Source organism: Mustela erminea, chromosome 6, assembly GCF_009829155.1.
Source record: "Mustela erminea isolate mMusErm1 chromosome 6, mMusErm1.Pri, whole genome shotgun sequence".
NCBI classification, from domain to species: domain Eukaryota; kingdom Metazoa; phylum Chordata; class Mammalia; order Carnivora; family Mustelidae; genus Mustela; species Mustela erminea.
The window spans coordinates 70,751,467-70,765,264 of NC_045619.1; positions in this window are offsets into that span (position 1 = coordinate 70,751,467).

Sequence of the window (13,798 nt, forward strand, 5' to 3'; positions counted from 1 at the left end):
CATTGTCAGTGAATCTTCTTTAGGCTTTGGCGCAAATATTGTCAAATAACTCCAATAGCACCTATAGGAGGTCTGATGTGGCTCTGTGGGATTTCTGGGCCCCTCGCAGTACCTTGTCCTTTCCCCTCAGAGCACTGATAGCATTTGTCATTACATTTTTGTTTCTTTGTCTAATGCTGTTCTCTCCACTATACATCCCACCTCCCATGAGGTAAAGACGATGTCTATTTTAGTCACCATGGTTTCTGCAGCATAATAACAGATTTAAGTTAATTATTGCTACTTAGTAATACACCATTCCCAAATGTAATTGCTTAAGAAGGCAAACAAAATATTATTTTCACAATCCCGTGCCCTTCCCAGGAAGTTTTCACAATCCTGTGAGTTAGGCAGCTCCTCTGCTGGCTTCACTTGAGCTCACTTATTCAGCTCATGGTTGTCTGGACTAGAAGTTCCAAGATGGTCACACCGACACATTTGGTGGTTGGTGCTGGATGCTGACTAGATTGGCTTCCTTGCATGGAGAGGTCCCAGGCTTTCAGCAGAGAGACAATAGAGGCTTCAAGGCCCTTTTGAGGCACAGGTTTCAGAGTGCACACCTTACCATTTCTAGCACATTCCATTCGTTGGTCAAAATGAGTCACAAGGCAAGTCCAGATTGAAAAGAATGGAGAACTAGAACCCACCCATGATGAAAGGGCCAGCAAAGGGGCATGCATACTGGGATGGGTGGTATTTTTGTCTGTAAAACAATTTACCACCTTCTGCCTTGTGGCCACAAACTTCTCACTGGGCTTTCACGTGTAAAATATGATTACTCCTATCCCACTACCTGCAAAAGTCTCACCCAAATATTGTATCAGGCTTGAAATTCTCCTGCTTGTGATTCACTTCTGGTCCAAATTCAGATGAGGATTTCTGTGGAGCCCTCAGCTTTCCAGAGACCTGTGAACTAAAACTATAAGGTATCTGCCCTCTCCACCCAAATATCTATAATACAAAGGTGAAACAATGAAGAGATAACCATACTAAACACTCCTTTTTAAAAAGAGAAAGAACTGGAAGCACACAGTGGTCACTGGTCCACAGCAACTGTGAGATCCAAACAGACAAATATCCAGGGACAGGAAATATGCCCTGATTTGGGCCTATTTCTTCTCCTTTAGAGTGGTTCTCTAAACCATTTTGTTTCAACATGGACCATTTGCTTCCCACTTTGAGAGGTCCTTCTCTTTTTATAAAAAAATAACCCATGCCTGTATTTAAATAACTCTTTCAGTCTGCTCTGTGCCTGTTGGAAGCTAATGACTAGGAGACTTCTTAAACCGTCTCCTTCTCTTTTATTCCGACTTGATACAGCTCCTTTAAACTTTTCTATGGGATTTCTATGTATCAGCTCAAAGTCTATTGCCTTAGACAGTATCCACGCTCGCTATTCTTGTCAAGACAGGCTTCTAATTTTAGAAATCTGTCATACTTGGGTGATGTGCCTCAATTCACAGAAGATGAATTGTTTACATAAGCAGTCTATCAGGCACCACTTTATATTATTCTGAAGCTTTATAAAAGAGTCTTACAGCCACATCCTTCATTTGACCTTGCTGCTGAGGCCTCATTTTATTAATGTGCCTGGAATTAATTTTTCACCCACATTTTAATTCTTTGATAATCTTTTCCAACCCAGCACATCCTGGGTCTTCATTTTCTCTAAGTTCTACTTGCAAACTGAACAGTACTTTCTTTTTTTCTTTTCTTTTAAAATAAAGATTTTATTTATTTGACAGGGAGAGAGATCACAAGTAGGCAGAGAGGCAGAGAGGGGAAAGCAGGCTCCCTGCTGAGCAGAGAGACCAATGTGGGGCTCGATCCCAAGACCCTGAGATCATGACCTGAGCCGAAGACAGAGGCTTAACCCACTGAGCCACCCAGGCGCCCCTAAACAGTACTTTCTTTAATTAATCTCCCTCTTCCTGCATTTTATTATACATAGCTACAAAACAACAACAACAACAACTCATACTTGTAATATTCTGTCTGGAACTCTCCTAGTCAGATCCATGAGTTCATTATGCCTATATTCCAAGTGTAGCAGATAACAGTTTGCCAATAGTTTGGTCACCATATATGTAACCAGGAGGATCCTTCCCCAGCCTCCAGTAGCAATTTCCTTATTAATGTAGCATCTACTAACTATCTCCTCAGTGCACTCCTAGACGCCAGTCTTCCCTATTACTGGAGCCAATGCCACAGGTTTTAGATTTTCATTACGATAGCACCTCACCTCTACATACCAGTTTCTGTTTTAGTTAATTATTCCTGTGTAACCAACCTACAACCTAGTGGTTTTAAACAACAGTGATCTCTTACTTCCTATATAGTTCTGCCAGTTGGTAGGAAATGTCACTTCTGTCATATTCTGTAGATTAGAGACTCAAAGGGTTGGTCCGGATGTAAGGAGGTAAAGAAACTGACCAATCTCTCAATCAGAAGAATGGTAGTCTCAATGCAAAGGATATGCAGACTGGAATCGGAGGAATCTGTGGCCAATAAACAGTTCGCCAGACTACAATCTACTGAACGAGTGAATGCTTAATTTTCATTTTAGAGTGTGAATATGATCTTCATCCCTGATCTCTACTTTTTGATGCTGGCTCCAACTCTAAGGCAGTATTACTGCTGGGCTCTGATATCAGACTCGATATGAGTTTCCCAAATTAATTCTTTATTTTCCCGATTCCTTAATCTTTGTCAACAGCAGGGCCTCAAATATCCTATCTCTGCTAGTCTCTATGTCATATTCTAGACTGGTCTGGAGAAACTGACAGGTCTGGTTTTGAATTTCAGCTTTACCATTTACTCATTGTGTGGCCTTGAGCAGGTTATTTAAATTATTTAAAATGTCTGCTCATCAGATTTGTGGGTTAAATGGCAGAATTAATTAAATTTCTTAGCACATAGTGCTAAGTTACTGAATGCCAGTTTTCTTCCTTTATAATACTAGATACGAGACTGGGGCTAGAGATTTATAGGCAACAGTTAGATGTTGATATTTTGTAAACTAGGAAGTTACAAAAATATAAGGGGTTAGAGAATTAAAATCTCAGCTATGTATGACTTCTACATTATACTGTTTTGTACAGTATTTTGCATTATATGTGTCTCTGTGTGTGTGTGTGTGTGTGTGTAAACTTCAGATTTTCTGAAGAAGTATGTTACTATAATCCCTATCCAGCAATGGGTTATCCAATTAATCCTCAAAGATATGTTTAAGACACAAAAATTAAGGCATTGAACAAAAATTAGAAAATTGTCATAGCCAATATTTGATTATTTTTAAAGGGGCTATGAAATAGTTCCCAAGTAAACACCTTAAACTTCATCAGACTTTCTTACACCCATATTCTTCAAATTTCTGTGTTGTTTTTATTTTAAAATTCGTAGTGTAGAAGGTACTATAGTTTTCTCAGTATTTCATGTTTCTGATCCAGCCTTTCCTTCTCCTACCATGTAAAATCTGAGGCTTAGAATAGTGTTACTAGAAATAAAATGGAGACTAAATATGAAACACATTTCCTAAGAAGAATAACTGATAAATCTTGGTTGCTGGTAAACTACAAAGATCTATGGCAAAGGAAAAGCCAAAGACCTCACTATAATCACTATCAACAAATATATACAACACCCAAATCATCGATGCTAGGTCAAATAAATTAAATACTTCAATTTATTTGTACATACTCTATCTTACAACATATTACTTATCAATTTTCTCTTCTTTGGATGCTTTGTATTTTTAGCACTAAGTCTATTTTAAACATTACATCCCATTTTATCATGGGATCTTTGAAGAAAATGCCTTAAATTAAAATAATAATAATAATAATAATAAATCTTACCATTAGTGATGCAATTATCTGAATCTACCAAAGTTCTCCACCTCATTACTAACTTCTGTCACACTCTGTCCCTAACCCTCCATGAGGCCAGGAAAGACTGACTAGCTGGGGTCAGGGAGTTAGTTCCACAATATCAGGATCAGAAAGGACCTGGAGGGTGGAGATGACAGTTGTAAGAGTCAGGGAGCAGTAAAGCCAAAGATCCAGGGAAAATACACAAAGTCTGGGGAGAGCCTATGTAACAGCTGGTTCCTGAGATCTGCAGGTAGGGCAACACTGGGATCACAGAGTTAGAAGTTTACAGGCAGGTGGGAGTATGATGGAAACAAAAGCAGGTGTAAGAAGTCAAGTCAGCCCGGGGTTGTTTTAGATTAATATATGCAGCTCCCTTTTATAGCAGATAGGCGGAGCATAAATCAGACCTTCAAAATGATCAAAGTGAACCAGAATAGAAATTCACGGGATACACTTTTCTCCTACAATGCTTGATGTTGTGTGACTTTAAGCTTTGAGGACTTACTAAAATTTCTGTGTCATCCTTTAAGATGCCTTTACATCAGTAACATTCAAAGGTCAGCCCTGAGCTCATAGCAAAATTAAAGACCTTCTCAGGTATTTATTTGACGGCTTGGACACATGCTCATGAAGGCAATGAGAAGATGCCACTTAGCCTCTTGGAGATCTGTGACCCGGGTGAATTTATTTACATGGCAGAAGAAAGATTCAAGGTTTTAGGCTTGCAATGACACATTCAAGAAATTTCCGCAAAATGAAAAGTCATCAGTTAGGACCCTGGCACATGTAGAGTTCTGTAGGTAAGATATTCAGTCTGACTTTCTATGAGGTGGATTATCCATGTGAAGTATGCAGCTGGGTCCCCCCGTCTGAGCTGACAGTGGTATCTTGAGAGTGATATTTTCTTCTTTTACACAGTTTTGAACCCGGAAACCTTTCCACTGTTTGGTGTTTGGGGTTTTTGTTTTTGCTTTGTTTCTTAAATGCCCCAGAACTCCTAAACCTGTGGGAGCTGAAGGTAATGGAGTAGATACACATGAAACGTGTCCTTCATGACCATAATTTTCTTTCAAAAATCCCTAGGGATTTGGAACACAGTTTGAAAACCAGGGGACTAAGACAATGAATTAAAACATCTCCTCTTTTCTCTTGAGATGTAGGTTTAGCTCCACTGTAGGAAAATAAAGGAGACAGTATCAACTGGTCTTTCACTGCTTACTGCAAGTTTTCCATTTTTCCGAAGGGCAGATGACTTTATCAAAAAGGCATGAAGTTTTGCTCTCCACACTCTGTAAAGTGCTTATACTTCTGGACCTTCTTCTGGTAAACTACATGCTACTGAAATACAAGCTGAAGCCACATGACATGCAAGTATACCTTTATCTCAAGAATGACAAACTCTCACGTTGTCTGTCTTTTCTAAAAACCTGATCCTTATTCCATTCTTTAGATAGTGTATCTCTCAATGTCTCTTTGGCGATGCAGGTGGTATCCTAATTCAACTAGCACAGATAAATGTCTTATCTGGCATGAAGCTGGGCCTTGGATTCCAACAGTAATTCAGCAGTAAGAATCCAGTATAAGAGTTATTAAGTGGGCCACAAAAACCTCCTCTCAATAATTGCTACCTCTTCTTCCTCTACACTTTGAATAGAAGAGCATGCGAAAGTCCTATACTTTGTGATTTAAGGCAATTGATGTGCATATTACCTATTTAACTATGAATTTAAAACTCCATTATACATTGTCTTTTTAAGGCTTTATATCCAGATATATTAGCACTTTTTAATTGATCTTTTGACATGCAACAAAAGCTATTACGCTTGTTTCTTTTTTTTTTTTTTAAAGGGCAAAGAAAATCCTCTAGTGAACATGTAATAGTGAGTTCTAGAAAGCCAGATAATTTCTTTGCTTAATAATAGTTTTCTTTCCTCTTGGCTGCAGATTCTCATAACTAGCACCATGCCAAACATTCGAAGATTGGATTATGGCCTGTCGTACTTGATTATTTTTGTCAGCATGCTGACCCGGGGTGCCCTTTTCTTGTGTTGTTCCTTCTGTTTCCATTTTTCATGTCACCCAGCTTTTCATCTTGTCAATCAGCTTTTGACTTCCTGATTAAAGTGTCTGTCACAGGAGCAGCCTGGTCTCCAGTCAGTTGTTTAATTTGTTCCTCATGGCATCCAATTGAGTTATTCATCTGGCCCAGCTGTTCCCAAGTGCTTCCAGCATCACTTTTTCATGTGTTTGGGTTTAACCTCTATATCTATGTACAACAGTGTGAATTGTTCCATTCATACTGTTGACTGTGGGTTGCTTTGCCTTCCTAATGCCTTGACGCTACTAGGCTGGCTGCTATGCTGTGGCCAAACCAACGGAGAGAAGCAATATTTCAATCTGATGTTATGGCAACGACGATGACTAAACAGACTAGTTTTCAAGAATTATAGCAGGTCCCCTTTTTAACAATTAGAACGATGTAATGGAAACCCTGGACTGTTCAGATTCAGATCCACCCAAAAATAATGTTGATGGTGCTTGGCAGAGGAAAGAAAATGTGTGTCTGCCAACATTGTGGATATTGCCGCAAAAGCTCCAGGACCTATTTGTTGCATTAGGTGACATGAGATACTCTCTTGGCTTAAATTGGTGCAGATATCCAACTGGAAAAATGAAATTAAGTAAATCTGCTGAGTTTGCAAGCTCAAACTCATCTTTTAGTTGTAAGATGATTTATATTCTGCAACATTCAAGAAGCCACGTAATGCAACAGGAAACTGAAGGGAAAGAAAACTAGGGTACATTTCCCTACTCTCTCTTCTAGCCATTCAAACCTAATCAGTTCAAAATTTTGGTAGATTGTTTATGAGAGAGCCATTCCTTCCTGCTATTCCTATCATGTTTCTCCTGCAAATCCTACAAACTTGAAATGGTAATTCCATTACAGCAGTCATGAAAATAACTGAAGACCATGTGCCTAGGACTTAAAAGAATATAGAACGAGTCTAATGAGAATCAGGCAGCAGGCTTAACACAACTTCACAACCCACCTCCCATTTTGGTTTGATTTCATGAAAATATTTGCAAGGAATTCAGTTGCTCCTATAGGAATATGCATTTATTTCCTTAGGCTAATAATATGGGATATAGTGAAATGATGTAGAAATCCTAAAGAATAAAAAGCCATCGCAATGCTATTGCGATGAATGCTATTGTCAATTAAACAGAGGAAATGAAATCCTTTTTCTGACTATGGGTCTTAAAAAATTTTGTATTTTCTCTCTCAGGTATAATACAAAGATTAACTCATATTATAAACAGTAATGTTGCAACTTATTTACAGAAGCTTAGTGCATTTAATTTTTAACTAGAAAAAATATTATTAAGTAAATTTGACTTCAACTGATAAAAATAACAAAAATTTTAGGGGCCATAAATCATGCAGAAAAAATTAGTTTGAATTGTATATTTCTGGTTTTGTTTGGGGAAGATAAACAAAACAGGCACCCCCATGGAAATTCTCTATGATATATTTCTCAGGAAAATAATTTGTCAGCTCTTTTCCTGGGAAGTTTTCCTTGATGTCTTCGGGGGATTCGAATTTTTCCAATTTTTTTTTCCAATTTTTCCAAATCCAGATCTCTGAAGGAATATCCTCATGAGTCTTTCCATTATTATTCCCAGAAAAGTGAATACAGTAAACTGGTACTCATTCCATCCTTCTTACAGTGAAGAGGCCACAAATTTAAAAGCACATTTCCTAGACTCCCTTGCAGCTAGGGTTCCAGATGGGCATCAGTCCTGTCAGATATATCTGTGAAAGATCTGGAAAGTGTAAGTGAGGCAAAGGCTACTATTTTACCATCTCTATTGACTGTTGGCAAGCACAGCCCTGGAAGTACTGGGGTTTGCTGTAGTAGTGTTATCAGATGCCCATGTATCAAGTGGCAAGGTGAGGGACACTAATTACTTGGCGTAGAGAGAGCTAATAGGCACAGCATGACCACAAAGCCAACAATTGTGGATACCGGTCTCTACCCTGAATCGCACCTGAAAAGTGTTCCCCAGGAGCTTTCAGTATAAGTGGTATCTTCCTGGTTTTTCCTGTCTTTCTAACTGTGCTCTCCCGCTGGGCCAGTTCTGTTATTTCTCTGAGAGTCGCTCTTAGAGTTCTGATCCAGAACCTGCTCTTCTAATACTTTCTTATTTCCTATACCAAAACACTTTCTAATTTAAAAGGAGTAATTTTTTAATTGCAAACTCAACCTGGTTGATCATTTGTTTTTATAAGTGTTTCAAAATTTTTTGGTTTTACAGTCAGCATCATAGTGCAAAGAACTATGAGTTTAGAGTCATGCACATCATCTATAGTTATGCCACCTCAGATAAATGTATGCATTTGTCTAAGCCTCAGTGTCCTCATATTACAAAATGAGCAATAACATTTAAATGCATGGTTAAGATAAGGATAAAATGAGATAACAAAAGTTAGCCTGGAACACTGATGTAAGCACTCGATAAAAGTTGGTACTCTCTTCAGTGTTTAAATTTGAACATTCAGTTTCTGTCATAGTATTTCCTACTAACCTAATCAACATCACATTTCATGAGGAAAACAAATGACTCTGGGACAATATTGTATATATCTTCAAAAGCACATACCTCTGTCAATCTGGATTCAATTAACCAAATACTTGTACATACCACTACCAAGTTTTGTGCAGGAAACCAGACCCTCTGAGATTTCTAAGTGGCTATACTCAACTTTTTGGAAAGTCCAATCAAATCAATGTTTATGTATATGTATTTCTTGGGAGTAAAGAGTACCATGTGCTACATATGTACGTATTTGCTTAACACTATGCAAAAATGAAGAGACTGTGACTCAATCCAAGAAGATTAGGTTAAAAACAATAATAAAATGTTTACCCTACCTCCTTACCTAAGCATAGAGACATTTTTCAACTAGTAACATAATACAACACTCCCATCCTTTCAGACAAAATACTTTGGATTGTCAACTTCCATTTCCTTTCAAAAGGAGCCCATCCTAGCAGCATGATGCACTAAGTTATTCCAGAGTATTTATTTTTCCTTTTTTTTAGAGAAGGAGAGACAAAGGGAAGGAGGGAGAAAGGCATAAGGAGAGGGGGAGAGAATCTTAAGTAGGATCCATGCTCTGGATGGTAGAAGTGAGACCCCAATAAACCAGAGCCATCAATGGCTTCTACCTCAGTGAAAAGAGATGCTAGAAACAAACATACACACAGATACACACATGCACACACACACATTGGGCCAGGAAAATAACAGGAAACCTTGCCTCTGTGTGAAGATCTGGGTCAAGAATTAAAAAAAAAAAAAAATCACATTGTGGTGCCTGGGTGGCTTAGCTGGTTAAGCATCAGACTCTTGATTTCGGCTCAGGTCATGATCTCAAGGTCGTGAGACTGAGCCCTCCATCAGGCTCCATGCTCAGCAAGGAGCTTAAGATTCTCTCTCCCTTTCCCTCTGCCCTTGCCCTTTGTCCTCTCTCTAAAATTTTAAAAAATCACCATGGAAAATTGATACCATGAGCCATGAGCAAATGGGGTTTGATTTGCACATTTTGGCAAGGGATGCAAGAATTATCAACCAAAAAGTACGCAGGAAGAAAACTGATGCCAGGCACTTTGTACAAGCAAATGCAAATTCAAAACTCTTTTGGAGAAATACTTCCACAACTAAAGCTCATTTAGTGCTCGCTCTCTCTCTCTCTCTCTCTCATGCACACACACAAAATCCTGGTGCTGATGATTTCACAATAAAATTTTTTAAAAGCACAAGGAAACAATCCCCCATTCACAAGATTAAATAGCCATGATCTCCAAGTCTAAGATTATTTAAAAAATCTGAAGAAAAGTAAAAAATAAAAATGCTTAAAATAACAAAAGGAATAGAAACCATAAGGCAAGAATTACACTATCAAAAATTGTAAAAGAACAACTAACTTCAAGAAATTATATATATAGTTATTGAAATTAAAAACTCAATGAACACATTATAAAGCAGATTAGATACATAAAGTAATTAGTAAAATAAAAAATAGATCTGACAATCTTATGCAAAATATGCACAGATATATAAAAAGGTAGAAATTGCAAAATGTTAAGAGATATGGAGAATAAGTTAAGGTAAAATAAAAGGTACCTGATAGAAAAACTGGGACAGATTAGAGAAAATAGTAACAAGACAATTTTCACAAAGTAAAAACAAGTTAATAGAGATCTTCCCCAAATGGCATATATCTTCAGATTTAACAATCATGATGACTAAAGAGAAGAAATATAACAGCCATTCCCTTCTGGACAAGACCCCATAGATGCTCTGTCCATACTCCCTGGATCTTTTCCTTCTCCTTCTTTCCAGTATTGGCTCCAGGTATGTCCTCACTTCCAACTCTAACACCTGCATCTTTTTGGCAAGAGTTCCCTTTACTACACATTCTAAAATATTTTTTATCTCGTCTTTTTTATAATAACCATCCTAACAGATGTTAGGTGATACCTATTACAGTGTTGGCTCACATTTCTCTGATGATTAGTGATGTTGAGCATCTTTTCATGTACCTATTGGTCACTTGTATGTCTTTTTTTTTTTTTTTAAAGAATTTATTTATTTATTTGAGAGAGAGACAGTGAGAGAGAGCATGAGAGGCGAGAACGTCAGAGAGAGAAACAGACTCCCCATGGAGTTGGGAGCCTGATGCGGGACTCGATTCCGGGACTCCGGGACCGTGACCTGAGCCAAAGGCAGTTGCTTAACCAACTGAGCCACCCAGGCGCCCACTTGTATGTCTTTTTTGAGAAAAATGTCCGTTTAGGTTATTTGTCCATTTTTAAGTGACTTTTTTTGCTATTGAGTTATATGAATTCCTTATACATTTTGGATATTATCCTTTATCATATAGAGGATTTCCAAATATGCTCTCCCATTTCATAGGTTGCCTTTTCTTTCATTGACTGTTTCTCTTGCTGTTCAGAAGCTCTTCAATTTGATGTAGTCCTGTTTATTTATTTTTACTTTTGTTGCTTTTGCTTTTAGTGTCATATCCAACAATAATTGCCAAGACCAATGCAAGGAGCTTTTCCCCTATGTTTTCTTCTAGGAATTTTATTGTTTCAGGTCTTATGTTTAACCTATGTTAACTTATGTTTAATTCACTTCAAGTTAATTTTGTAAGAGAGGGGTCTAATTTCATTCTTATGCATGTGATTATTCAGTTTCCCTAGCACCATTTATTAAAGAGACTGATCTTTCCCCATTGAGTATTTTTGCCTCCCTTTACAAATGTTAGTTGACTGTATATGCAAGGGCTCATTTCTGGGCTGTGTATCCTGTTTCATTGGTCTATGTGTCTCTTTTTATGCAAGTAGCATATGTTTGGATTATTACAGCTTTATAATGCAGTTTAAAATCAGGAAGAATATTGCCTCCAGTTTTGTTTGTTTGTTTGTTTGTTTGTTTTTGTTCTTTCTCAGGACTACTTTAGCTATTTGGGTCTGTGGTTTTAAATGAATTTTAATATGTTTTTCTATTTCTATGAAAAATGCTGTTAGAATTTTTATAAAGATTGTACTGGATCTATAGATGGCTTTGGATAGTATGTGTAATTTAATAATATTAATATTTCTGATCCAGAAACACAGGAAATCTTTCCATTTACTTGTGTCGTCTTTAGTTGCATTAATCAAAGTCATAGTTCTCAGTGTTCAGAACTTTCACTAGCTTGGTTAAATTTATTCCAAGTTACTTTTTTATGCTATTGAGAGTGGAAAAGTTTTCATTTTCAGACATTTTGTTGTTAATGTATAGAAACAACTAATTTCTGCATTTTGGTTTTGCACCCTGCAATTTTACAGATTTGATGATTAGTTCTAACAGTTTTTTGATGGAGTCTTAAGGATTTTCCATATAGAAGATTATATAATCTGCAAACAGAAACTATTTTACTTCTTCCTTTCCAATTTGGATAATAATAATAGTAAAATCTCTTTTGCAAATGCTATGAATGGAAAGGAAGGAGGTGTTAAATGTTCCTTTGTTAAGTCCCAAGAAATGGACTGACTCTATTTCTCTATACCATTTTATCACTGGGGAAAAGAGGCATCATGAGGAATCCAGGCTTACGCAAAATTTTCCCTTTCTAATAACTAAGACCATTCCTGATCTAAAAGCCTCAATCAATGCGTGCCTGGGTGGCTCAGTTGGTTAAGTGCCTTGGGCTCAGGTCATGATCTTGGGGTCCTGGGATCAGGCTGACATCAGGCTCTTGCTCAGTGAAGTATCTGCTTCTCCTTCTCCCTTTCCCTCTGCCCCTCCCCACCCCACTTAAGTTTGCTCTCTCTCTCTCTCTCAAATAGATAAATAAAATCTTAAACAACAACAACAAAAAAGCCTCAATCAAGAAAGTAAAAGATACTATAAAGAACATAAAATGAGAAAGTAGTTGATGAACAATCCGTTTTCCTTAGCTTACTATGTTATTGTAAAGCTATTTCACATACCTTTGTATTTTAATTTGCTTTGATGGTGATTACTGTATTAATTTACCATAACTTTCAAATCACAGGTCAGTCTATTTGTGCACTAATAAAAGCAGTCTTTGATTTCTTTCTTTCTTTCTTTCTTTTTTAAAATCTCCCTTATGAATGCAATGAACTGAAAGGAAAGTTGATTTCCTCTTACCCTTTCTCTTATTTCTGTTGTTCCAGAGGTAGGCCAGAAGTTCTTCTCTGCTGTACTACTGGACTTCCACGAACTCTCTCATCCATGCATAGCTATCTAAGACAATGTTCTCCAGGGGCTCCTAGACTACAGCCAAGAGGGGCTGAAGCCTATCCATGGGCACTGAGGGGTCCACATCTGGGTCTGAAATCTGTACGCCTGTTACCTGAGAATGGGTGGGCAAGTCTTTTCCCGGGTCCCTAGTCAGATGGTGTTGGATCCCACACTACACACAAAGATAATCATGTGTGTCACGGACACCAAGTTGTTGTTTAGGGGAAGAGATGAAGGAGGAACATCTTATTCAGCCATCTTGCTGATGTCACTCAGAGCTAAATTCCTGGTAAAGAATACAGTCTAAGATGCCAAAAGTGGGGTTAGGGTGGGTATTATTTGTGATGGTTGTGATGGAGTTAAACCATTCTAAGATTCTTATATTGATTGGGAAGAGGATAAAGCTATTGATTAACCTTAGACTTTCTGGGTCAAGTGCATAAATCAAAATTCAGAAACTGCTGTGATAATAGAAAAAGAATAGATACTTAACATATATACATCAATAGAGAAGAAAAGGGAATAAAATAAAACTTGATCAATCAATGAAAAGTAAGAAGAGAGTTTAATAAAGAAGCAAAGAAAACAAAAGAAAATAGGAAAACTGAATAAGATTGTAAAATGTATTTAGATGTATCAGAAATCATAATAAATGCAATTATTAATACATTAATTTTGCCAAGTAAAAAAAAAAATGTGTTTCCCAGAAAAGCGGTGTTTTAAAAGTCTAACTGTATTCTTTTCACTGAGAGTCATACATAAATAATAATACAGCTAGGCTGAGAGAAAAGAAGTATGAATACTATCAGACAAATGATGTCCAAAAAGCTTAGGATAGTCACATCAATAAAAACAATACATATTTTGAGAAAGAAATAAGAGTGACATAAAGGAAACTTTTATAATTATCACAGGGAAATTGTCTAGTACTATGTAATCCTGAGCCTATATACTCCTTACATATGAACATCAAAATATATAATTTCAAAAATCATATGGAAATTAATAAGTTATATTCTTACATTATGCTTATTTTAACACATCTTTCTCATTAACAAATCAAGAAA